The 27,464-nt window shown below is 42.2% G+C and overlaps 1 protein-coding gene across 19 annotated transcripts in view; it reads left to right on the top strand.

Annotated features, from left to right (window-relative positions):
- CELF1 (CUGBP Elav-like family member 1) overlaps positions 1–27,464 on the top strand; it is a 67,879-nt gene that overhangs the window by 8,777 nt on the left and 31,638 nt on the right. For 5 of the 19 annotated variants that reach the window (XM_040259259.1, XM_040259252.1, XM_040259251.1 and 2 more), the window contains exon 1: positions 24,666–25,138. The exons of 3 other annotated variants lie outside the window; for them this stretch is intronic. The gene's annotated coding sequence lies outside the window, so the exon portion shown is untranslated. Of the gene's footprint in view, positions 1–24,663; positions 25,139–27,464 lie in introns of those variants that run through there. 11 more of the 19 variants (XM_040259264.1, XM_040259266.1, XM_040259261.1 and 8 more) reach the window with 4 other exon arrangements.

Genomic DNA, 27,464 nt, shown 5'->3' with positions numbered 1-27,464 from the left:
TTTTTTGTGCTCACAGCTTTCGTATGTGGGAAACACTCCTCTTTTCTGTTCAGTCCCCTCCCCACACACTGCTGTCATCCAGCTCAGCTTGAGTTGTCTGCGTGGTAACCGTGCTGGGTTGGGTGGGATATTACCAGTGAAACACCTGTGCTGCCCTAGTGGCTGCCTGAACCAGAATCTAGGGGGTTCTGGGGGTGACAGGAAGTCAGGGTGGTGGTGAAGGCACCTTGAAAGTGCTCGACCCACGTTCGGCAGCTGGCAGGTCACTGCTGCACTTTGAAGCAGGACTGTTTTGTGGCCGTATAATCCTTTTAAACCTTACAGCACGCTTTCAACTAGGATATTTCACAGAAGATATTTATGTGGTAAAAGACTGTTTATTCCTTAGGTTCCTAATTCTTAGATCTATCGCCAGAGTGAGAGGAGCAGGCGCTGCATTTTGTGCTCCTCAGCCCTTCCCTGAACATGGCTCTATTTCCATTTGTCATTTAGTGCACAGCTGGTCTCTGTCATGAAGCTGTTCCTGTCCATTCATTCTATAGTGTTGTCATAGGATATTATTTAGTATTAATATATTTTTTCAGTGAGATTTTAAGTTTTTTTTTTTTTGAGGATGCAGACTGCCTTATTGCTTATTTAGTGTATTACACATCTTCTGAGGAGTCAGGCATGCAGTCCCTACACTCTGTGACCTAGCTCTTCTTTTAACAGTTTACTGGACCGTGGGCAGGCACTTAGCCTAAGCTGGGCAAATCAGTTTCTCCTAGGAATTTGAGACTGGAACTGAGATGCATGCCTTCAGGGAACAAACAGGTCCACCTGAATTCAGAGAACTTGGAACAGATAAGCAGATGCCAGGGTACTGCCAAATTCAGGCTTATATCTGTGGAACCAGGGAGGGGCCAGAACGGGGGTGGGGGGGGTGGGGGTAAGATTTATCCAGAAGGAAGCAGTGCTGAGAGGTGCAGCCCTGGAGAGAGACAGGCTGATATCTGTGGAAGCAGGGAAGGCCAGTACAGGGAGGGAGAAGTAAGTAGATTTATCCAGAAGGAAGCGCTGCTGAGAGGTACAGCCCTGGAGAGAGACAGACTGCAGACACATGTGGAACAGAAGCCTGGGTGTATAAAGGCTTTCCAGGTGTGGCCCTGTTACACTTCCTGCCTTTGGGTCCTGTCTTTTCAGGTAGTGCCTTTTTTGCTTAAGATAGTTTGGAGGAAATTCTTCCTAATTACAACCAAAAGAGCTTTGACTAAGACGCTTACTGCAGAGCCCTGCCTAACGTTTCTTAAAGTCATTTGAATTTTAGGATAGTCAAGCCTGGGATCATGGCTCTTTGGCATGTTGCCTTTTCCCCTCCACTCCCTGCCCCGCCCCCCGGGCTGCTTGGGCCTTTTCTTCCCCACCTGTGTGGTGCAGACATGCGTTTGTGCTGTCGCTTCTGGTGCAGAGTGCTTCTCTCGTGCTTTGCCAGCTCAAGATGGAGGGCTCGGGCTTTTTAAAAACAAGTTTCTAATTATTATTTGTTTACAACTCGTTCTTAGGCATGTAAGACTGGTAATAAAGTAATACTGCTATTTAAGATAGGAAATTTAAAGTGAGCCATCATTTTTAAAGTGTTTTTTGTGAGGCATATGAATTAGATCCTTTATTCATTTTCTAGTTAAATAACACATTTGCTTGTTTCCTGATTGTTTTCTCTTTTGAGAAAATTGATGGACTTGAGTGGAACACAATAATGTGGGTTGAACGGCAGTTGAGACTCTAAACAAAGGGTAATGGTGAGTGGCTGTGTGCCCAGTTGATGGAGTCTGTCTGGTCTCAGCTCAGTTAGGAACTTCATGAATGGTCTGTAATGGGAGCATCACAGTGGTGTTTTTCTGTTTGAGAAATGTTAATGAGGGGGAGAGGGAAGCTCTGAGAAAGACAGTTTAATGCTTCTAATTTGATTTCTTTTTCTTCCTGCGATCATTTGGTTTCTGTTAAGTTGAAAGACTTTACACCAGAGAAATGTAACATTGCTGTATACTGTTGAAACAGGAGTTAAAAAGAAATGTGGATTTGTATATAGCCAGGAAGGTATAATAGATGTGCAGGGTAGGAAAAGCTAAAAGTCATTATTTTACATTGAAACCCAAATTGTTGCGAATACAACCTCAGTAATGCTGTGCCTTCACGTTGTGCCGCAGCGTGTGTATAGTACTGAACCAAGCGCTGTTCACAGAAAACGCTTACGTTTTTACAGTCCAGAGTGCTTACTGGTATAGGGCCCTGGCACAAAGTAGGTAATCGTAAATATTGAAATACTGTATATCGAATGACAATTTTATGTTTGAGACAGTTCAGTTCTAAGGATTAGAAATAGGAAGGAAATTTTTAAGACTGAAATTCTGTGACTCCATTTCTTTAAATCATTGTCTTCTGAAAATTGTCAGTACCTTAAACCTCCAGAGAGTTTTCTGGGGGGAAAAATATAAGCCACTTTACATTGAAAGGACATTAAGTTGGCTGAGATTTGTACTATAAAAGCCTTTGTGTAGCCTAAAGCCTCACACCGTATGCTGCCTGGACAGAGTCAAGGCTCCTTGACAGCCCGGATTCTGGCTCTGTTTTCTGCAGCCCCAGAAAATAAGAAAAGGAGAATCTGATACTGTTGGCAGTCTGTGCTCTCTTGCTTTTCTGGGCCAAGACATGCATTTAAAAATAAAATCAAGGAAATTGTAAACCAGTAGTAAAAACAAATAAAGCACCCAAGAGTTTGCCTCTTCTCAAGTCCTGTGACCTGAGTCTCTCTCTGTCTCTGGATGTCTAATAGTAAACTAATGTGTCAGCACTGTGCTTTGGGCTTGTCTTTTGTTCTTCCAATTTAAAGTTTATAGGAAATGATCACGGAAAGACGCCATGTTTACTATTTCATTATTGTTTGTATCGAATGCCGTGTTTCTTAATAGCCTCTGGATGCAAGTCTTTTTTTTTTGCTTGCAAACTTTACTGAAATAATCTGCGTTATAGATTGTGGAGATTGGATTGGGAAACTGCTTAAAAAAAACCCTCTTGGACCTGCTCTAGGAAAGCTTGGATGAGTAAATACATCAAAACCGGATGGAGTGTTTCTGTGGAATATCCTGATGCCTGTTGTTTACTTTTAGTTGATAGTGTAGCTTGTCTCCTTAGGTCTTTTTTTTTTTTTTCCTCTTTAGACTTGTAAATTTGTGATTTGTTTTTTAGGTTATGAATTCTGTTTCAACACATTTTATCTTACTGGTGTTTATATTTAGGTTTTTCAATAATTATTAGTGTGAGATCAAGGAAAGATTTTTGTGAGTACAGGGACATGTCTTCAGCTTTGTTCCAAGTACCTTGTGGCTCTGGGGATAATTGTGCATCAGGCCTCGGGTAGGTGCAGTTTCAGACTATTACTGTGAAATCAAGTGCTATTTTGATTAATGTTAATTTGTCTGGTGTAACTGCTTTGGGCTAAGTAAGGCATAGAGAAATATTTTATTCTGAATTCTGGCGGCTCCACTTCTCTGATCAAGTCAGATCCACAGATTAGCCTTGTAAATGATCTTCTTTCTTGAGGTATCTTCTAACAGAATGGGTCTCGGGGGCACCTGAGCCCCAGCACACACTTAGCTGGGAGTGACAGTTCGTCCCCCTTTGTCCATACACAGCAGTTTTGGAGGCAGACCTGCAATTTAAACTCTGTTCTGGTCTGACAGTGTGACTTATTTTATAATAAGTTTTATTGTTTTAATTATTCTGTGTGATGTATTTCTGACATGATCGTGTAGGGAAGCTGAAATTTCTTGAGGAGAATCTTGATTTGGAGAACTCTGAAGTATTGTTGGGACAGCACTAAGTACAGCTCACGCGGTGTGGTGATCTGAGAAGAAATGACAGCGTACACAGGCCATTGAGACTTCAGGGGGCTCGTGTTTGTCTGCTTGTATGAACAGAGAGATTAAAACTTGAATATAACTCGTAGGAGTGTCATTAACACAGGTAATATTCTGTCAGAATTGTAGACCACTTGGGAAATGACCACAGAAAGACACCAGTGTCTCTTCTATCATTGCTTTTATCGTGCCATTTTTAACAGCCTCTGGATGCACTTACAAGTCTGTTTTTAAGAGTGTGTTCACTTTCGGCTGTGCCCGGTCTCCATTGCGGTGCATGGGCTTCTCACTGTGGTGGCATCTCCTGCTCTGGAGCCGGGGCTCTGGACTCAAAGCTCCTGGGCTTCAGTAGGCGCAGCCCCCGGGCTCAGGAGCACAGGCCTGGTGGTTGGGGCGTGTGGACTTAGACGCCCCATGGCCTGTGGGATCTTCCCAGATCAGGGACTGACCTGTGTCTCCTGCCCTGACAGGCTGATTCTTTACCACTGAGCCATCAGGGAAGGACACCCCCCCGCCCCCAACTGCTTTCTTTTTAAAGCTTGCAAACTACTGAATTAATCTGGATTACAGATTGTGGTGATGGGATTGGCAAACTTCTTAAAAAATAACCCTTTTAGACCTGTTACATTTCTTAAAGGCAGCTTGCCGAAGAAAAATTAGATCAGGCTTTCTGAATTGGTAGATCCAGACCATCAAAAAATGCTCTGACCAAAAGGGGGGAAAGCCTGCTGGATCCTCCCCCTGGAATCCTAATGGGTCCCCATGGTAACAACCTCCTTCCTTACAACTTGTCACTCTAACTGTCACTGGAGTTCAAGAAAAGCCAGTATATCAAGAACTGTGTGGCATTAACTACTCCTTGGTAAAATGCTGTTGCACATTTGCAACAAGCCAGAAATAGAAAGTTAAAGGTTTTAATTTCTGTGTTCCATTAATTAGATGCTTTAAAAAGCTGCCTAATTATGGTAAGGTGCAGTAGTGGGAAGGTGGTGGGTGGCCGAGGCAGGCATAGGAGGAAGCCGTAGGCTCAGAATGTTAGGATCTTCATTTTCTTCTCTCAGCCTTTCATTTTGAAAGAGGAAAGTGAAATGCCTTATTTAAGTTCACATAGAAGTGGAAGCAGGATTCCAACCCTTGGCTTCTAATTTTCCAGCGCTGTTCTGCTGTCTCTGCCTACACATCACACTTGCTTTGCTTCTGCTTTTCAAAAACCGAGTCTCAGTTTCTGAGGTTAGGAAAAGACCTTAGAGGTCATGCAGGGAAATTTTCCACCCAGTGGAGGAATCCCTCCTACAGCATCCTGAGCAGGTGGCCTCTGCCTCTTCCCTCAGCTGGAGTTTACCTGTCCAGCTAGCAAAAACCCCACTTCCTAACTTCAAAGAGAAGATAGTTTTACATGGCTTTCCCATTTTAAAGCTATAAGCTTTGTTTTTCTACCTTACAAAATAGCAATTGAAAATCAGACCTGAATGGTTTTCATTAGCCTGTTTATCTCCACTTAAGTCATCTTGTCAGTCATGACAAGACAGAATAATTTGTTGAAGAATTATGTCATGCCTAAATCGTAGAACTTGGAAAAGATAATGCCATATTTGGAACAAGCTAGTCCTTTAACAGCTGGGAGGGAAGAGATGATAAATGCTATATTCAGCTTAAAGTATTTTATAATATGCTTATTAATAAGATGAAATGACGGTGAGCTGAAGAGTTCTGCTGTTCTCAGAAGGCCTCAAAAGAGGCCTCAAAGTATTTTAAAAGCAAAATCAAGAGCTAAATAGGCAAGGTGTTTTGTGGGGGGTTTTTTGGTGGTACATTTGTGACCATTACTGTCATTATTTAGAGTAGATTCATTTACACAGAAGTGAGTTTTGGATTTAAAACCAACATTATTTTGGTAATTATTAATTGCATGTACCAAAAAAGGATTTTTTTAGGTCTGTTTTCTGGATATCGTTGTTGCTCAATATGCCAGTCATTTAATGTCCCATCAGTAAGTGCTTCAGCTTTTATTTCACTTTTCTTCTTTCCTAACTACTGGAAGGGTAGCAACAGGTAAACATTTAAGATTATTAGCCTGAGGTGTTTTTTTTTTTTTAATACCTTTTAAGCAAAGCATAAATGCATATTTTCTAATAAAGTATACAAAAATGATTTCAGTTTCTTATAACCATGGATATTTTTTCCTCGAAGAATTTAGCATGTCTAAAAATGGAGAATTTGGCTCCAATGTTAATTTTTCTTTCTGTCTTACCAGAAAATTAAAGTGAAAATGCTGTTGGCAGTCTTTTGCTGTCTTGACTTCAGCAGAGAATGCTATAATGGAAATGTGGCTGAGGTTTTAGTATCCTGGAATTCCATGACCACCAGCACCTCTTGGTTATGCAGCCAGGATAATTAAGGTAATCAAATAGTTTAGTCATCAGCAGGTGCGGCCCGGCTCTGAGAGACATATCTAGTCCCAGCTTCAACCCAGTGCCCTTTTCCCTCATTTACTCCAAAACATATTATTTTTGTTGGTTCTGATTCTTAATTCAACCCGTGGGTTTTTGCATGAAAGTTCATCGTACAGTTTTTCTTGATGAGAAAGTATGCTGGATTACAGTGTAGTGATTGAGACTAGCTGTTGGACCTCGTGTTTCGGGTGGGAGGTGGGGAATGAGAGAGGAGGGAGGAGAGAAAGAGAAGGATGAGATGGAGAGAGAGGGAGAGATGGCTGCATCTGTGCCGAGCTGTAGACAAGAGAACTTGCGTTGGGAACCTCAGAGAGGAGGGTGGCTTATTTGGGGCATCCAGCTATCAAGTCGTGGGTCAGGGCGGGACTTTGAGTCCACGCCCCAAATTCCGTACCATTTTCCTTTGCTTTTCTTGCTTTTAGAGGCTCAGACTCATAAAAATAATGAAAAAATTTATTTTCATAACTACTCTTTTTCATGGGGTAGTAAATTTTTAATTGTTAATCAGTCATGTAAGTTCAGTGTCTCATTTTAGAAGTTCTTACCTTGAGTTAAGGGGGGAAATGGGCATATCTGTGAACTGCTCTGACAAGGTTTGTTTGTGTACCTTACCTAAGCTGTTATTACCTGTTTTCTTGTTAAAAAGTGGGAGTAGTTTAACCCTAACAGAAGTGGCATGGAAGTAATGGTTTTAAGGTAGGTAGCATTCATAGCACCTTCAGGTCTTTGCAGAGAAATGTATGGCATTCCAATGGGCAAATAAATGCGGGTATCCCTCCCATGGGTCATTTACTAGATGAGAAAACTAGAAGTGGCCTCTTTATTTGTTTCCTTATGAGAAATGGTGTGGCATGAAAGGCTGCTGTCTCCCTTTCTCCCTTCTTCCTAAAGTCTGGCGCTGATCTCTGCTCCCAGGCCCACAGCCATCCTCTTGGCTGTGACATCACCTAATTCTAAACAGCCGTCTTCCACGAGCTCCTAAAGAGAGAGAGAGATGGCCAGTCTCTCCTGGCTGGCTTGCAGGCCATGCCGCCTCACCAGGTGGTCTGCTTTGTGGCCGTGTCCTCTTGTGACTGGGCCCACATTAAAGCCTGTTCCCAATGCCGTCTTGATGTATATGTCTTTGCTAGCAATCTTGTTTTTTAAGCCTCCATTTACAGGTTGATTCCCAGTGGGGGCAGGCCATGTTCAGAAACTTTCTGATAGCCTGATTTTTCTTGTCTTTCATCTCTTTGCTTCTATTTATGTTCTTTGTGCCTCTTTCTTGAGCTTGCACCTTCTGCATAGCTGACTCTATTATATCATCTTTGAGGCTGCAAAATAAAAGTTGGAAGATTTTAAAGTTAAAGTTCCCAGAATAATGTTGTCGCCCACATTGCACATATGTCACATTTTGAGTTTACTAGTTAAGCCTCTAAATATGTGCTTTATATACAGTATGTGCAGTGTGATGACTTTGGTTGCCATGAGAACCTAAAAATTTTAGGCTTAAATGGTTCAGTAACAGACACATTTTTTTTCTCTTTCATTGTCTTAGAGGTAGGCTAGCTTTTTCTTTGATCTAATATACTTTTTACAAATTGAGATATTAGTCAGTGTCTATTCTCAGGTATCACCTCTTGCCGACAAGGTGGGTAGCTTCTTTGTTTCTCTATTATCAGTCTCCTTTATTCCAGTCTTCCATGCTCTAGTTTTTTCCCTGTCTGTCTCCTATTACTTTGCTACAGGATAGAATTAGAAGTAGGAAACCGGAAGCCTTGCCTTCTTAGAAAAAACAGTAGACCTGGTAAGAGAGGAACTGTCTAGTGGGACAACCCTGAGCACATCTACCGAATTCCACGCTCATGTGAGCCTCCTATGATAGGCTGTGGTGGTAAAATTTGCTTAAGGGGAAAAAAAATTTTTTTTCCTGAACCAATGTACTAGACTTCTTTTTTTTTTTGTAATTGAGGTATGGTTGATTTACAGTATCTTGAGAATTTTTTAAAAAGAATTATGATGTTAGTCTGTCATCTAAAACCAGATTCCACTTGAATTGGAATATATTATTTTGAATAATTTCTTGGCCAGAGTGACTTGTTTATTTTTGAGTAAGTTTAGTCATGAAGATTCCCTGCTTTTTGGACTAGGAAGTAGAAGAGGAGATGACAGTATGTTAGATGTAACAAACTATATATTGTTTGCTCTTTGATTTTTAAACCTGTTTTGCATCATCAGTTCAGTTCAGTCGCTCAGTCGTGTCTGACTCTTTGCAGCCCCATGAATCGCAGCACGCCAGGCCTCCCTGTTCATCACCAACTCCCGGAGTTCACTCAGACTCACGTCCATCGAGTCCGTGATGCCATCCAGCCATCTCATCCTCGGTCGTCCCTTTCTCCTCCTGCCCCCAAACCCTCCCAGCATCAGAGTCTTTTCCAATGAGTCAACTCTTCGCATGAGGTGGCCAAAGTACTGGAGTTTCAGCTTTAGCATCATTCCTTCCAAAGAAATCCCAGGGTTGATCTCCTTCAGAATGGACTGGTTGGATCTCCTTGCAGTCCAAGGGACTCTCAAGAGTCTTCTCCAACACCACAGTTCAAAAGCATCAATTCTTCGGCACTCAGCCTTCTTCACAGTCCAACTCTCACATCCATACATGACCACAGGAAAAACCATAGCCTTGACTCGGCGGACCTTAGTCGGCAAAGTAATGTCTCTGCTTTTGAATATGCTATCTAGGTTGGTCATAACTTTTCTTCCAAGGAGTAAGCGTCTTTTAACTTCATGGCTGCAGTCACCATCTGCAGTGATTTTGGAGCCCCCAAAAATAAAGTCTGACGCTGTTTCCACTGTTTCCCCATCTATTTCCCATGAAGTGATGGGACTGGATGCCATGATCTTCGTTTTCTGAATGTTGAGCTTTAAGCCAAATTTTTCGCTTTCCTCTTTCACTTTCATCAAGAGGCTTTTTAGTTCCTCTTCACTTTCTGCCATAAGGGTGGTGTTATCTGCATATCTGAGGTTATTGATATTTCTCCTGGCAATCTTGATTCCAGCTTGTGTTTCTTCCAGTCCAGCGTTTCTCATGATGTACTCTGCATATAAGTTAAATAAGCAGGGTGACAATATACAGTCTTGATGTACTCCTTTTCCTATTTGGACCAGTCTGTTGTTCCATGTCCATTTCTAACTGTTGCTTCCTGACCTGCATACAGATTTCTCAAGAGGCAGGTTAGGTGGTCTGGTATTCCCATCTCTTTCAGAATTTTCCACAGTTTATTGTGATCCACACAGTCAAAGGCTTTGGCATAGTCAATAAAGCAGAAATAGATATTTTTCTGGAACTCTCTTGCTTTTTCCATGATCCAGCGGATCTTGGCAATTTGATCTCTGGTTCCTCCTTCTTTTCTAAAACCAGCTTGAACATCAGGGAGTTCGTGGTTCACGTATTGCTGAAGCCTGGCTTGGACCCCTTTGATAGTTCATGGAACTATTTCCCTACAAATGCAATTTAAGTACATAAATTTTTTTGCATATATATGTAAAATTTTGCACATAATATAGTAAAATTTATGGAATCCATGAAATACCCGGGAATTCTGTAGGTCTGTGGACCCTAAACACGGACTCCTGATCTGGCCCAATGCCGTTTTTCACCTGAGAATGTGGGTATCAGAAAAGAAATGACTTGCCAAAGGCCAAACTATAGGTGTGTTTAGCCATGTTGATTTTGTGGTTATACTTTAATCACCCTTGGTGTATATAGTTGTGATGTTTTGCATTGTGTTTATTTTTACATAAGTAATCTTAATGGATAATTAAAGCTGTGATGTCATCCAGAAAGTAGCATATTAGTCCACAGTATGCTACATTTTGGGAAATCAAAGTTGCTGTAATAGGCCCGGTCAGAATAAATTAAGTGTATAAGCCACCAACACAGCTAAGAGGTTTTTAATAAAACATTGAACAGTTGCACACCTGCATTTTGTGGGGCATGCCTGGACTGCCTCTACTGCTGGAATCCTGCTGTGCTCTTTTGCAAGCACATCAAACGGTGTGGACAAGGCTCTGCCTTGCACTAGGGGATCCAGGAGGTGGGGTTGAGAGATCAGTTCATCTGTGATTGGGCCTTCTGCTCATCAGTACTGAGTTATGTACAGAAGGCACAGAGAAGATTTCAAATGGTTAGTTTGCTTATGAAATACAGTAAAGTAAATAATTACGGTGGACCAATTAATTTTAAGGATTTGAAAGGTTTTCCTTTTCTGAGTTTTAGGGAAAGCATTTTGCTGGGGTGCTACCCAGTATGTTTGAGTATTTATGTCCCGTAAGCTGGAGGATTGTGCACACGCGTAAGGCAGGCATTTCAGTGATAGAGAGGAGCTAGGCAGTGCTGTCTTCCCTTCATGACTGGGTGACTTAGCAAGTGTTTTGTCATCAAAGATATTAAAATGCACACTAAGTATTGGTTGATTCATTGAGAGCTAAAGTACAGAATCTTTTGAGGCCATCAACAACACATTTCTTTCATTCTCTGGCCGCCCCCCCCCCGCCCTTTTTTTTTTTTTTAAACCGTGCATTTCTTATCTGTGGAGAGTTTACTCTGGCCACAAATGAAGCTTTTCATATGTGCTTTACATTGAGATGAATGTGAATGAGTTGTTCCAAGTAGAATAATTTTTAGAACATAAACTGTTGTTGTTGTTGTTTTTAATTTATTTTTTATTAGAACATAAACATTTGATGTTTGATTATATAAGCTAGCATCTTGGGAAATACATTTTAAAAGTTATACATTGTACAAGTTATATCAGGATTTATTTTAACTTGTAAATCAGAAGAGCACAAGAGACCCGAAACATAGTCTTAGAGTTGGAATGATACTTTCATGCTGAAGACACCAGCCGAGGGGCCTTCACACAGATGGGGAATAACCTTTTTTGCGTGTTAAATTCCAGAATTTAAATGACAAATTAAACCTTGTGGTGGCTGCTGCTGATCGGGTAAGACCCTGCCCTGCTAAAGTGCTCACAGTGTCTTTCCTGTCTCCTGTGGCAGGGGGATTCTTGATGTATAAGTGACTGAAATTATTGGGAGCTTCCTTGGCTGAAATAGAATCTCAAACCTTTCTTCAAGTAGCAGCCTGTGTGTTTCTGTTTTTTGTCTGGAGCATGTGAACACAATGCATGTGTGTGAGATAATTGGGCTTTCACTGGCGGCCCCCTTTCAGCAGCCATGTATGGATAAAGCTGTTCAGGTCCCTGCTCCTCCCTCCGGCACAGGATCTGTTCTGCTGAAGCTGCTGCTCCGCTTTTCAGCTTTCTATATTTGTCCCGCAGCGCCAGGGTCGGCCCATCCTGGCTTGGGCCGGCTCAGGGCCCAGCTGCAGCTTGCAGTTTGTGCTCTTACCTGCATGCATCTGTCTGTGCTCTTACCTGCATGCATCTGTCTTTGTACATTTCTGTCGGGGACTGAGTTTTCAGATTAAAGAGGTGACCCGTTTGCCTTGTTTTGTAGTGTTTTGTCAGTTATAAATGGTAAAGAATGTTTCAGAATCTTGGGGGTGGGGTGAGGAGGAAGGATTTGTATTATTTAACAAAGTATATTAGGGATAGGATGCCAGACTGATAAATATAGTGTCAGAAGTGACTTTGTTCTCTTAGAAACTTTTCTCATTAAAGTAGTAGCATTTTTTCCCTTTTGTTTTTCACTAGTCACAAAGCCCAGTTCTTCGGGGTGAAAGTGAATTCTTTTCCTGGCATGTGAATTTCCTGATATAAGAATTGAGTAAAAAAAGGCTGAGACATCTACCTCCTTATGAAATGATCTCATACGCATCTTTTTGTAAGAGGGGCTCCCCTGTGTCTCAGACTGTAAAGAATATGCCTGCAGTGCAGGAGACCCGGGTTCGATCCCTGGGTCCAGAAGATCCCCTGGAGAAGGGAATGGCTACTGACTCCAGTATTCTTGCCTGAAGAATCCCATGGTCAGAGGAGCCTGTCGGGCAACAGTCCATGGAGTCTCAAAGAGTCCAACACAACTGAGTGACTAACACTCACTTTTATAAGTAGGGGCTAAACCTCTTCCTTTGACCTTTTCCTGGGAAAGGAACTGGGAAATGCCCCATTTCTCTGGGCTTTGCAGTGACGATGCTGTTTGCACCGTTTCAGAGGGCTTTGTCTAGTCTGGCCTTACAGAAGGCTCGTGATATTTTTTTGGTGTCATGGCTATTTAAGGACATGACATGTAGACAAGAGTTCAGGTTATTCCAAAGAGTATTGGGTTTGTTATACATTTAAGGAGTACTCTCTTGCTTTGTTGTAAGGTATTCTAATTAGCCAGAAATACATACCTCATTCTTGGTCAACTCAAGTCTGAATTCAAGTTGGTTTCTTTGTTTTACACTTGCCTTTTACTCCCCTCCCCCAACCCCCCATGAGCCATAAGCATGCCAAGTTGGGAATAGACCTTGTCAGCTGAGTAGGGATGAGACACTTCGCTGCACATATTTGTAACTGGCTGGTGAGGAAAGTAGAGGACTTTAAATGCTGGGGAAATGCGTTCACTGAGGCAGCTGCTTCTGTGGCTGTGTAGTGTGGCTGCAGGGCTCCGTGTGACTGTTCACTGATGCAGTCTGCCTTTCAGTCCCTTAGAGTCTGTTGTCCTGTGACTTGTTTGCCTGTGACTTGTCCGTTGTCGGCTTCAGGGGTGTGTATTTGTGTAGGGCCTGGGACTTGGTACTAAGTCTCTCATGGGTCCCATTACTTAATGACTTTCTGAAATTCTGTTGAGTGTGTCATTGAGTCGACTTCACCTTCTCCTTGGCAACTCTTAGTCCCTGTCTCATTTTACCTTTCTACTAATGTTTTCTCATTTATACCATGAGTCGCTGTATACTCTCTTTAGGGGCTGTCACTGGAGATTAAAATCAGCGGCAGCTCTCAGAGTTTAGAGCTCAGTCTCAGTAAAGGACACCATGATTTAGCACATCTCTTATTTCAGCTTTTCCTTTGTTCTTGATCTTTTAAAAACCTTTATAATTTCTCTGGTCTCGTTTTATTAGTTGGTATTTTTTTCATTGTATGCTTCCATTGATGAGGGTAATAAATAAATGTTTATAAATAAATAAGTGCTTTAGAACAAGTGGTTCAGTCTTTTGTAAAGAAGGTTACACTTACGCTGGACTCTTAACAGACGCAGTTGAAGATTTGTCTGCCAGTCTTTGCCTTCGTATCTCCATCCCTCCCTCTCTTTCTAACAGGTATTTCTGTATAATCTTAGGTGCCCCATTTTGCTGGGGTTGACATCCGCACACTGCTGTATCTAAAGTAGATAACCAACAGGGATCTACTGTATAGCACAGGGAACTCTGTTCAATATTCTGTAACAAACTGGATAGAAAAAGAATTTGAAAAATAATAGAAAAATATCTCAGGTGCTCAATTTTGAAGAGAAACAATCATGTCCTACCATAGGCGCCAGCCTCAGTGCTTGGGATAATCATGATAGCAGAAGTTTATTGAGTACCCTCTGTGTGCCAGGCACGGTTCTAAATGCTGTATATACATGGATTTTTAAATTCAAACAAACATCTTCTAAAGTAGATACAGTTGCTGTGACCATTTGCCAGATGAGGTAACCTATAAAAAAGTTAAGCAATTTACCCAAAGCTAAACGTGGCTAGTAAGGTCAAAATTGGGACTAGAAAGCAGTGGTGTGACTCCAGAGTTGGAGGGTAGGGTGTATTACTGGCTCGTAGTCCATATTTGACTATTAATTTTATTAACATTCTGAATTTTATTTTGGAGATTTTTGAATCATGAGTCATCTAACCCGTTTCATTTTAGAATTTCCTTCTAAAAATGACTACAATATATGACTTTGGTTTTGCAGGTCACTGTCAGCTAATTCATTTATTGATAAGAAGCTGGAAGGCAAGTAAAGTAGTGAGCCTGCAAAGTATACCCCAGATTACTAATTTATCTCTGCTAGTGCCAGACTGTGTGTTGAAGATACTGAAAGCAGAGTTAATTTTAGCTTCTCTAACTCTGGGGCCCTACACTGCCCGTCTTTAAGAGATGCCTTCGTAGGGGAGCATGGGGAGTGAAGCCTGGCAAATTTTGCCTGATCCATTAGCTGTAATCTGTGTGATGGTAACAGGATAATAAATATATTTAAAAGAAATGATGATGGTAGAATTATTGGTAGGCAGAGTAATTTCAGTGGAGGGTAGCAAAAATGTTGTTCTAATCTTAGACAGTGTGATTAACTAGCGCAGAAGTTTGATTTAGACAGCAAAGGAAGAACCCGCTCTCCTGCAGTGTTTGTCTCTCTTGAATTGATGACAGATTTCCCCCGACCATATATGCTTTTCCCTTATATATATGCTGTCCGACGTTTGTTGTTTGCATAAATCTTGTCTTCTGAACAGGGACAAGGATTGGGCCTTTTTTGTACCCCCTCTGCTTTGAGAGTTAGGTGTTCTCTATGTGCATTTTTTGATGGATAGCTCTCACATTTTGTAAGGAGCTTGTTTTTGTAAAAATGAAATCAAAGCACTGACAAGTTTAATTTTGTGGAACAGTGGGATTTTTTAGAAGTGATTTGAAGGAGGTGACAGAGATCATATAAATGGGTGTTTAAATGTGAGAAGCACTTTTAGGAGTGCAGTTCGAGAGTGATGAAAGCATGATAATTGAAGTCACTTTTTTAAAAAGTGACAGTATTAAAGAGATTTAGAATTTGCCCTAGGGCTGCACATCCTTTGGGATGAATCAAGCCATGCTGAACACATGCCCTGATTGGCTGAAGCAAAGGTATAATTTTTGTATCTCAGGGAGCATCTGCACGGAACAAAGTGGTTTCTGGTTTTGTGGAATTATGACCTTAACAGAAAGAGGTTGAGTAGAGTTTCCTGCTTTCCGACAGAAGAGGACACGCCTCCTGAGACAAGGCCATATGGAGCTGTCCTGCTTGAGCGCCATGTGCTGAGGTTGAGGTTGGGGCAGGTGGTGCAGGCAGGGTTCCTGGCTTCTTGGTCAGGGATTTTGGAGATGGTAGGAGTTAGATGCTAGGCTGTGGAGGGACCGTTGAATGTGATGCATATTGGGCATGTTTGCCTAAGAGTTGAAGTGAGCTCAGTGAGAGACTATTGATGTATTTGGGAGTGTGGGGATAAGATAAGGGAAGAGATAGGAAGACGCTGACTTCAGTGATACCTCAAATTTGACGTTAACTTCCTGAGATTAGGAAGAAGGAGACAAGATACGGTGTGAGAAGCAGGATTCCAGATCCCTGGCCTCGCTTGTTCTCTAGAGACTTCAGGTAAGGTATGGCAGGACTGTTCAGCTGAGCCCCTCAGTCATGTCGACTCTGTGCCCCCATGGACTGCAGCACAGCAGGCTTCCCTGTCCTCCACCTTCTGGAGCTGGCTCGAACTCATGTCCATCGAGTCGGTGATGCCCTCCAACCATCTCATCCTCTGTCGTCCCCTTCTCCTCCCATCTCCTCCTCCTGCAGGACTGTAGGATTTTTCTATTTAAGCTTGAAGCTGTTTTGATCCCTTTCTGAGATACTAGGCCAAAAGCTGTATTTATAGAACTTGTTTTGACATATTATCTCACCCTGTCCCTAGCCTTCCTTACTGGAATCCAGCTAATGTTGCACTCTGCCTGGCAGGAAGGATTGATTGAAGAAATGTACACATATATATACAGCTGAGTGATTGAAAATAGCTCCAGGCCCTGTAAATAGGCTGGCTATAAGGTTTGCAGTCAGTTAAGTTGCTGGAATAACTTCACATGGTGTAATTCCTCAGCTCACACGTGGTGGGTATACTGCTGGTTCACCTGGACATTGGCTGTTTCCACACGTTTCTGGAAAGCAGGAAAAAAAATAGAAAAACAAAATGCTTGAGATTTTTTAAGTATGTGTATCAATATTGACAACTATATATGCACTTTGAATCCAGCAACTCCAGTTCTAGAAATACAGCCTCCAAATAAACTTATACTTGACATACACAAAAGGCCATTCATAAGGACATTGTTGAGTTACAGATTGAGTTAGGATTTTTCTTTACTTTGTCCCTCATAACTTCCCAGAGTTTTCTTAAAAAAAAAAAAAAAAAAAAAAAAATTTTTCTGTAAAATAGATACAGCGTGTCCATATGTGGGTGATTCAGTCAGTATTCCATTGCTGCAACCGTGCTAGCAATGTTTCTTTATCTTTCGAGAGATACTCTATTCTGTTTTATAAATATTCTATTTATTCTTTTTTTTTTTTTTTTTTTTGGTCAAACTGTGCTGCTTGTGGAATCTTAGTTCCAGGGATTGAACCCAGGCCCTGGCGGTGAAAGTGCCACTGGACACAAAGGAGTTCCCAGTCCTTTCCTGTATAAATACACCCTCCTGATCAATACTTAGTGGTACACTGGAACTACCTTTTTCTGTTTAATAGCTACAGAGGTATTGTGTCTCTATACTACTGGCAACCCACTCCAGTACTCTTGCCTGGAAATTCCCATGGGCAGAGGAGCCTGGTAGGCTACAGTCTATGGGGTCACAAAGAGTTGGACACGACTGAGTGACTTCACTTTTCACTTTCACTACAGTTTATTTAACCAGGATCCAACTGATAGGCGTATGTGTTTACCTTTTTTGCTGTTATAAACAATGTCCTTATGAATGGCCTTTTGTGTATGTCAAGTATAAGTTTATTTGGAGGCTGTATTTCTAGAACTGGAGTTGCTGGATTCAAAGTGCATATATAGTTGTCAGTATTGATACACATACTTAAGATCATTTTTTATATTTTGCAAGTGATGTCTGTTGAAGACTAGAAAGATTTTTTAAAATTTTTATTAAAGTATATTTGATTTACAGTGTTGTGCTGATTTCTGCTGTACAGCAAGTGATATATATATATATATATATACACTTTTTCATATTTTTTCTATTATGGTTTATCACAGGATATTGATTATAGTTCCCTGTGCTATGTACAGTAGGACCTTGTTGTTTATCAGAGTAGAAAGATCTTAATGCAGTGGCAGTCAAACCGCTAGCTCAGTTACTGGAATGAAGAGCATATGACCCGAAAGGGAAGATTTAAAGAGACCGTCCTGAGGGAAGCTGAACTATCAAAACCAGCAACAATTATTGCTGGAGAAGAGCCACATTGCCTAGAGTAGGCAGGTGTAGCCCCGCCCTTTTTAAAGTTTTTAGGGAACATGGTGATGGTAGGTGAATCTGTAAGCCAGATATATTTCTTTTACTCTCAAAATGTTAGTTTCACCCATTTATGATCTCTGCCTTAGAAAAACATTTGTGGTCCATATCTCATTCAGTCCTTTTCTCTTTCACCTACTCAGGTGGATGTCAGGAGACCAGTCACAAGAATTAGCCAGTAAATTCCAAGTAGTTGTTATGCCTAAAGTTTAATAATCACCTCAGAAAATAAAAGCAAACTAATATTTTGAGTGTGCCTCCTCCCCCCACAAAAAAAGCACATTTTGCAAGCAGGTGTATTTTACCAAATAAAGCCCTGTGACTCCAGAATGTACAAGTTTCACTGGCTGGCTGTGGAACCTGCGTCACTCGATCTGGTATCTTCACTTTAGTTTCCTCATCTGGAAAATGGGACTAAAAATGCTGAAGAATCTCTTTTGAGCACTCAGAAGAATAATTATAAAGTCATCTCCAGAAGGTTGTGTATTACAGAAATGACTCTTCAGAGACATCAAGATTATAAGGTAATTTAAAAAGTAACTCTTGACAGTGTTTTAGGGGGAAAGAATCAGTCACATTCTGCCTACATGGTACTAACATATGGCACAGCCCTCATGAGCTGCACAAGTGGGCTGAAATCAAAATGCAGTTGGAGAGAGGAGCAGCAGTGACTCACTAGATGAGACAGATCTGGCCTTACGGCAGGGCAGGGGAACCAAGGCGGAACTGGTGGTCTCCGAACATGCCAGATTTCAGCAGAGGCTACGCGAGGATTCTGGGGCAGGAGAAGGGCTGAGCCCTGCGATTAGGTGCTCCGGCAGTGGGTCAGGCCCCGAGGCCCTCTCTCCCCAGTGCCCCGACTTCTTCCACACCATGGGGACCCTGCGCTGCCTCCGACTGCTGTGTCTTTGGAGGTGGAAGCCACTTGGGGCTTCCCTGGTGGCTGAGATGGTGAAGAAGCCACTAGGCAAATATTTAACATTGTTATCACTGGAACATTGGGTTCAAACTAGAAAGATACAGTAGAAGAGTTAGCAGTTCTGCCCAGAGAAAGCTACATGTAAGCTTAGCCACCATATGTCAATTGCTCCTGCTCCATCAGGCAGTTTTGTTGGCCAGGACTGACAGTGCTGCCAAGGAAACAGGAGGAGCTGAAGGCAGAACGAGATTCTTATTCACTGCCCCCACCCTCCCCAAACAGAGAGCTGGGTGGGGAGGAGAGGGGAGTACTTAATGGGGATTTGAGAATTACTTAGAGATAGAGGTACTTGGGAAGGAAGTATGAAGAGGTTTTTTTTTTTAATGTATTTTGCATTTCCTGTCTGCCTCACCAGAGCACCTCCAAAATGGAATGGAGGTGAACTCTTGTTTCCATGTAATCATGTGAAAAGATCATGTGACTCAGCAGGAGATGAAACTGCAGATCAGGGAAAGGAAGAACAGAGCCCAGCTCACCACAATCTAACTTTTTTTTTTTTGACACCGTTCTATTTTGTGGACCACTTTTTGTAACAGTTTCAGAAGATTTAATCATTATGTTGGCTTTGTCAAATAGGTGTTATTTTTATTGATTTCTACATACAGATATTGGCAAAGTCAGGCTTTATACCAGTTCTGACTCTTAATTATTAAATATGCGCTACTCACAAGAAAATGTTTATAACTATCATGTTTTTTTTTTTTTTAAGTGTTGCTGTATTGCATAATAGTGTTAACACTACTGAAAGTGAAAGTGAAGTGTCTCAGTCGTGTCCGACTCTTTGCGACCCCGTGGACTGTAGCCTACCAGGCTTCTCCATCCATGGGATTTTCCAGGCAAGAATACTGGAGTGGGTTGCCATTTCCTTCTCCAGGAGATCTTCCCAACCCAGGGATTGAACTCGGATTTCCCGAATTGCAGGCAGACACTTTACCATCTGAACCACCAGGGAAGTGTATACTAAAAAATGGTTAGATGGTAAATTTTTTGTTTTGTTTGACCCTGCTCTACCTCACAGCATGTGGGATCTTTGGTAAATTTTTTGTTTTGTTTGACCCTGCTCTACCTCACAGCATGTGGGATCTTTGTTTCCTGACCAGGGATTGAGCCCATGCCCCTCTGCATTGGAAAATCCCTGTGTATGTATTTTTTACCACTTTTTTTTTTTTTTTAAGCTGGAGAAAAGTTGTTGCCTCTAAAGAAAAGATGAGCATACTGGCCAGTGGTGAAGGAGATGAGGTTGAGATCTGTTTATAAACTTCTCTCCTAGGGTCACAGAGAGGACACACACAGATGACTCAGTCAGTAAAGAATCAGAAACCCCAAACTTGAGTCTGAATCATGGAAATAGTAGCCACAGAGCAAGTGTTGTAAGGCGGGGAAATGGTTTTATACACCCCACAGAGAAAGGGTCGAGTTTATCCCTGCTGACCAAGACAGGTCAGAACTAGGCCTGGCGCAGTGCAGGACCTGAGCTGCTTGATGTGAAACAGTTTGCTTTGTGGGAGGAGATGGTCTGGGAGTGAGGAGTGACAGCAGGGCGTTTTTTTTGGTGTTTCGGTGCATCTGTTTTGTTTCCCGAATCGCCTCTGTTTTACAGATGAGCGACACAGTTAGTGGTTAGATAGTTTCTCAGTCTTGCGTCCACCTATTTGCTGCTGAGTTCTTTTACACATTTTATTTCATTGAATACTCAGGTCACTGAGGTGGATTCTGCTCACTATTGGTTGTGGCATGTGTGCCCAAGATCCTGGATTAGGATCTGGTGGCAACTGCCATCCCCCTGCTACAGGTTCCTGAGGAAAACAGAGTGGCCAATCTGGGCAAACCCCACTGGATTTAGCACTAATCCCGGTGGGGTTTTGCATCAGGAAGAGCTTGGTTAGGTAGGATAGCTTCCAGAGTTGATCCTTTCATCTGGCTATTTGGCTTTTTAGGGTATGGGAGTGGAAGAACATGCAGTTTTCCAAAGCAGTAAGCCCAACGTTCTTACTGACCCAGCCACATAACAGGAGGAGAAAGAAAGACAGGAGGGCATTGCATGCAATCTAAAAAGTAACAGACATTTTTTAAAGGAGCACAATTTTCGTAAGTCATTCCTATTATTTGTTTCCTCTTCCACTTAGAGACTTGTACAGTGACTTGGTTATATTCTGGGCATCCATTTGGTTCCTTTTGAGGGGGCTTAAAGTTAAGTTCTCTTTTACAGGTGGGGAGACTGACCCTTAAGAGATGTTAATGAACTTGATCAGAGTCACACGTCTCCTTAGTAACAGGAAGTTTTCACTGTTGCTGCTGCTAAGTCGCTTCAGTCATGTCCGACTCTGTGCGGCCCCACAGATGGCAGCCCACCAGGCTCCCCTGTCCCTGGGATTCTCCAGGCAAGAACAATGGAGTGGGTTGCCATTTCCTTCTCCAGTGCATGAAAGTGAAAAGTGAAAGTGAAGTCGCCCAGTCGTGTCAGACTCTTAGCGACCCCATGGACTGCAGCCCACCATGCTGCTCCATTCATGGGATTCTCCAGGCAAGAGTACTCTAGTACTCTTGCTAACCCCAGTCCAATCTCTCAGGACCGTTGAGACTTCGGACATATACCTACTTAGAAGATTTGCCTTAGAAAAATGGTCAGATTTGGTTTTAGGGAGCTCAGCGTTTACGCAGTCTTTTCTGTGGTTTCTGCACAGGATCTTCCTTATAGACAACTGCAGTGAAGGAGAGGCTCTGGGAAAGATGGGACTTGGAGACGAGAATTGACAGTGGGTTTCAGTGTGTCTGTCAGGCTTTCTTTCAGTCAAGGGTCCAACCGCCTCTCTCTGTATTCCATCCAGCTGCGTTGTTGCCTGGATTCATGTGATCTTGAGAGTTACTACGTTCCTTTGTGCCTCATCTTGTCTGTAAATAGAGATAGAATAGGCAGGAGGATTAAATATATAAAGGACCAAAAAGCACCACATGGTGTACAGTAAATACTCAAAACATGTTAACTTTTGTAATTGTAGCCTCTTGAACATGACTGGACATTTCTCCCTACTTTCTGGTGTACAGATTTTAAATACATATCCCATTGGTTTGAGGATGCACACACTTACTGCCATTGATGGCATCTTAAATTCCTTGATTTGTGATAACCTGTTAGATTCAAAGAGAAAAATCTGTTCAAGAAACTATTCATCTCAAAGCTAGACATAAAATTGGTGAATTATCTATTGTTTTGAATTATCCAGACCTGTTAATCAAATTTCCCAGGAGACCTACGGTTACCCTGAGGGCCAGAATAGGCAAACAGGTAGGATCTGGCTTGCCTCTGTCTGTGTGCCACCTGAACAGCTTTACGTTTCTGTTTATGGGGAAAACACTTCATTTAAAAACATTTCAAAAACCCCTCATCTGGATCATTGTTCCGTTCCTCTTTAGCTCCCTGCTGTATTATTAATATATTAATCATGTCCAGGTATTGTTAAGAGCACTTGCTCACAGTGGTTAGTGAGTCATGCTGGTGAGGCTGGAGTCACGGGTTTAGGCCTCATGCAGGTCTGAGCATCACTGAGCCTGGTGCCAGCCTCTGTATCTGGAGTCTGCCTCAGTGCACAAGGTGTAAGAGCTGTTGGTGGAGTCAGTTGATTCTCTCTCTCTTCCTTTGAAGGACTGTGTTCTGTTCTTCAACATACAGGCCAGCAGAAAACTCTAAGAAATAAGGTTCATTCCCTTGCCTACACTGTGGGAGGTGTGTAGGAGATCTGAGACCTTTCCTATCAGATCTCCTTGTGAGAGGAGATACTGTGCATTGACTCTTGCATCCTTGAAACATGTCAAGATCATATAAAAGTTCCAAGATACAGTCCAAAACCAAATATAAATGCTTTCCAGATTGTGTGTTGTGGGATAAGTACTTTGTCTTTCAGAGTCCTCTGTCCCATTGACTTGCAAAGTATAATTTTAATTCGAGCAGGCTATGCTTTGAACATGTGAATATCACAGGCACACAGTGCTGCTCGTTTCCCTCAGTGCCGTCTTGCCCCCACCCTTGTCCGTTGCCCCCTCACCCCAGCCCCACCGACCTTTTTGGTGCTCCTTTTCTCCCTTGACTCTTCTTTTTTACCCCTCTTTGAGACTACTTCTGTGCCTCCACACATGGTGATTGAGAATATGAAGATGATGTTAATGGAAACAGACTTTGTGGAGCAGGGAAGCATAGAGCAAAGGCAGTTCAGGCTTCCGCACAGCTTGCAATGCATTTTGTTTGGTTCCCTACATAAATGAAAGATGTAGAAAATTCAAACCTAGGGACTTTTCTGGTGGTCAAATGGCCGGGACTCCGTGCTCCCAAGTTCGATCCCTGGTTGGGAAACTAGATTCCACTAAGAGTTCGCACGCCACAACTAAGACCCAGCACAGCCAGATGAGTGCATGAATACTAAGAGAAAGAAAAAGAATATCAGTTAGAGAAGATCCCTCAAGCCTAGAGCTTTTAATTTCCACATAGTTTTCCTGTCTCCCCACAGCGTTCCTGTTATTTTACAGACAAGGCAACAGAATGTAAGAAAAGTAAAACTGGAATGACAAAGCTTTTTAAAGAAAACACCTTCTTGTGTATTAATCTTCGCACTGTCCTCCTTCAAGTGACGAGGGCCTGTGTGGAGGAAGACAGTGTGTCCTTTTTTGTGCGCTTAAGTTTCCTTTAAAAAGTCTTTGGGTGACTTAGTAGGATGATTAATCTCCTACTTATGTGTGTGTGTTTAAATAAATAATTCCGTTTTCCTTCTCTCCTGGCTCTGCACTTAGGCGTTCCTAGTCCCTGCAGGGCTGACATGCTCGCTGGGGCCTTGACGTGTGTCCTTCCTACTTTAATGTGATTGCTCCTCCTTAACAACCCCAGCCTGCGTTTAGCTCTTTGTGTCCTGGAGGTTCCCCAGCCAGCATGCAGTATGGGTCTGGTCTCACAGGGTCACACAACAGTAGTGTTTCTCAGCTGTTCCATGCAATATATCGGGAAACATGACTCCTTGGTCTTTTATCTGCCCTTTATATCTTCCAGAATAAACCTGACAAGTAGACATTTAGCTTGTTCTCTACTGTCTTAAGAAGCACTCAAGCAAGACACACTGTCCCTGTACAAGTCTGTGCGGCCTGGATGGGTTCTCTGTTTCTCAAGAGAGATGGACTGTGGGCACTGAAATTAGAATTCCTCATGTATTCAGTAGATTACTTTAGCTTCTGAATTCTGAGAGTAGTCCCCACCTTGGAATGGCCATAATGATACAGGAGTGAATGAGGTGTTATGAACTTCTTCTTAATAACTTTTGATGATGTAGGCAGGTCCAGGAGAGTGCTTTTAGTTTTTGTGTGTGTATGTCTTAGTGTAAACTTTACATTAAGATGGTTGGAAGCATCATTAATTCATTAGCAAAATTGGAGACTGGTTAAGTCTGTATGAAGCGTCAGTTAAGTATTCATGCACCCATTTTATGCCAGTGAAGAAATGTCTTTGAGTTCAATGAGGGTAGGTAGAGTGCAGTGTCTCATGGTGAGTTCTGGTTCTGGCTTTGTCTTTCAGAATTCTTGACACTTTCCAGCGTAGACTTGGTGACTTTCTGCAGTTCTCTGTAGCCGGGGCCAGACAGAAGTACAGCTGGCAGGCATTTAGATGGACTTTTGTAGGAATTTGGGCAACTTTTATAGAATCAGTCTTTACTTGAAAGATTGTTCCATATGTGTAAAAATGAAGTAGATTGGTGTTTTGGTTCCTCTGTCTGCTTTTACCTTCAGTTAACTTCCCATCTTCTGATTTTTTTTTTTTTTTTTTTTTTTGGTTTCAGTGGTTCACCACTTTCCTGGGGCCATCAGTATGCATTTACAAGGCGGGAACTGCGGGTTACTTTTGAAGAGTCTTATACCTAGCACCAGCCTGTTCAGGACAATTGCTTTGGGGAAATAGCATGGCTTCTTCACATTAATAACACGATCTTTAACTGCTCAGGGCTTGCCTTGTGGCTCAGCTGGTAAAGAATCCTCCTGCAATGCGAGAGACCTGGGTTCGATCCCTGGGTTGGGCAGATTCCCTGCAGAAGGGAAAGGCTACCCACTCCAGTGTTCCGGCCTGGAGAATTCCATGGACTGTATAGCCCATGGGGTCGCAAAGAGTCTGACACGACTGGGCGACTGTCACTTTAACTGCTGAAAGGATTATACAGCCTCTAGCTTTATGGTAGTTCCCACCCAAGAGCAGATGCTAAAAGTGATTGTTCTGGTGACCTAGATGTGCTATAGTTCAGTCTCATAAATTCTAGTCATTGATTTGCTATTTGTGGTGACATTTGGGGGTAAGCATCTTTTTAATAAACCTCTTAGCTCTTTAGTTCTCCATTTTTAACTAGATGGTGTTCTTAAATTAACTTGGAGGTGTTAATGTGATTGTGTGTTGTGTACTTTCACATTGGGAGAGGGAGTGTTTACCTTCAGTCTCGGTGACAAAGGGGCTTTTTTGTTTGAAAAGAAGCTATGTATCTGGAATTGTGAGAAATACAGGCATGGTCCACTTATTTTTCTCTCCTTGGTTTTTTAGAGTGAAGACAGTAGTCCAGAGAGGGAGGTGGAAAGCTACAGGTATGGGCTAACTGCTGGGTGGTTGTGCTCTGGTTAGCTTTTTAACCTTCCTTCTTGCATGAGGCCTGTTTTGCAGATGTGAAAAAATTGCCTTCAGAAAGGTGATGGCTTTTTTCTACATTTTGGGATTAAATTTCCTATTCCTGGGAAGCTAGATTTTTTTTTTTTCTCCTTCCCAACTTTCTCCTTAGCTATTTACCAAGGCAGGCTTATCTTCCATTTGAACTAGCTTCTGCCTAGTTCAAATAGTTGGAGCTGGGCGGGGGGTGGAGAAGGCGTGGGGAGAGAGGGAGGGCACGTATGTATATATGTGTATATCTACACACAGCAGCTGCCTGGCTGGCTTCCTTGCCCCTTTCTACTTCATAGCTGGAAAAGGATTCGTTGCTCAGTGCTGTCCGATTCTTTGCAACCCCATCAGCTGTAGCCTGCCAGGCTCCTCTGTCCGTGGAATTCTCCAGCAAGAATACTGGAGTGGATTGCCATTCCCATCTCCAGGGGATCTTCTTGACCCAGAGATCGAACCTGGATCTCCTGCATTGCAGGCAGAATCCTTACCATCTGAGCTACTTCATAGTTGGAAGACCCTAAAAGTGAAAAAGTGAAGGTGCTCAGTAAGTGAAGTCCTCCCGACTAAGGGATCGAACCTGGGTCTTCTGTGTTGTGGGCAGACGCTTTACTGTCTGAGCCATGGTGGCTTATTGGAAGACCCTAAGTAAAAGAGAACAAAGATGAGGATAAAATTCATTGAATTTCACAAAGATGATACAACCCTCTTGGAACCTGAATTTGTTCAACATACTGATTTTTAAATCAGCACTGGAACCTAAATAAAGCTTCAACTTACAGTATATTGTTATCAACTTAGAGTTATACTTAAATTCCAGAACTAGTTGGGGACCTGAAAATATGACCTGATTTAAGGGGTGGTCACAGTTTGACAGGATGATTTATTTGGTCAGGTGTGTCCCAGAAACTCCGTGGACGTCTCTGAGCTGACACTTTTGCTGAGAGAACTAAGCATAGAAGAATGTCTTTCTGCTTGGACTTTGACGCTTACTGGGGAGGAGATAGGTGATTAAAGACAGGAAAAGGAGATGGAACACTTTTAGATTTCAAAAGTAAATCTTGCTCCCTTCAGTCTTATCTTTTTAGTGTACCATAGATAATAATTGTACAGGCAAACAGTCTTAGATGTAACAGTTAGTAAACTCAGTGGTTTTGGTCTTACTGTGGTTTTAGGTTTGGAGTAGAACTTTTTCTTTTTTAAACAATACTTCTGTTCCTTCTTTCTTTAACCACCCCCATCCCCCTCTTCAGAATTGTTTCATTGTCTAGACTCTCATGGAAACTCAACAAAAGTTTTCTGTTTTAAGATATGCTCAGCTCTCACATGTTTGCAGAAAGTCTCCCACAAAGTGAGATGTCACAGAGATAATTAGCAATTTAGGTCAGTGTATTTTTGCATATGCAAAGTACTAGCTTGGGAGTTTTAGGAGACCCACTAATTACATTAGAGGTACTAAACTTTAGAAATGAAATTCAAGTCCAGAAAGATTTTAGGCTAAATTTTAAGTTGTTCTGGTTGGTTGTTTTCAAGTAGTATCAGTTCGTTGCTTCTGAGGGGATATCTATCTAGTCCACCTCACTGTGTAGGTTAGGACTTGTCCCTGGATTTTTGCACTTTTCCTTAAATAGACTAACGACAGAGTTGTTTTTTTTTTTTTTTAATAACATAGGCTCTCTTTTATAATTTAGTAGTAGGCTTTCATTTTCTCTATGCTCATATAACCAGACTTCACATTTTTGCCTTTTAAAACACATTTAGATTATTGAGATGGAAGTATAAAATCCCTTCACCTGTCATTGAACTCCTGGTTACATCAGTCAATATCGACAGCCTGAGATTTGCACGTTCCATGTGGGCTTTTTTGCTTAACTATACTTTGCTCTTTCTTTTGACAAATCGAATGCTGTGATTCTAGCATTTCTGTCTTCTAATCCGGTTTTTGAGCTGTTTATTCCCTTCTGATGCTCTAAATGCAGGGTGCACTGCTCTTTCAAGGGTGTCCTGGATCCTCTGGTAGTATCCACAGGGTTCTATAGGAACACAGGGCAGAGCACCTAAGGGATTCAGGAAGGCTTCCTAGGAGAGGTGATGTGTGTGTGCGTGCGTGCGTGTGTGTGTGCGTGCGTGCATGTGTGTGCGCGCGCGTGCATGTGTGTGTGCGCCCACGTGTGCGCCCTAAGGGATTCAGGAAGGCTTCCTAGGAGAGGTGATGTGTGTGTGTGCACACACGTGTGCGCCCTAAGGGATTCAGGAAGG

Source organism: Oryx dammah, unplaced genomic scaffold (assembly GCF_014754425.2).
Source record: "Oryx dammah isolate SB20612 unplaced genomic scaffold, SCBI_Odam_1.1 HiC_scaffold_17, whole genome shotgun sequence".
Taxonomy (NCBI): domain Eukaryota; kingdom Metazoa; phylum Chordata; class Mammalia; order Artiodactyla; family Bovidae; genus Oryx; species Oryx dammah.
The sequence above is the reverse complement of the archived record's forward strand: the minus strand, read 5'-3'. Positions and strand labels throughout refer to the sequence as shown.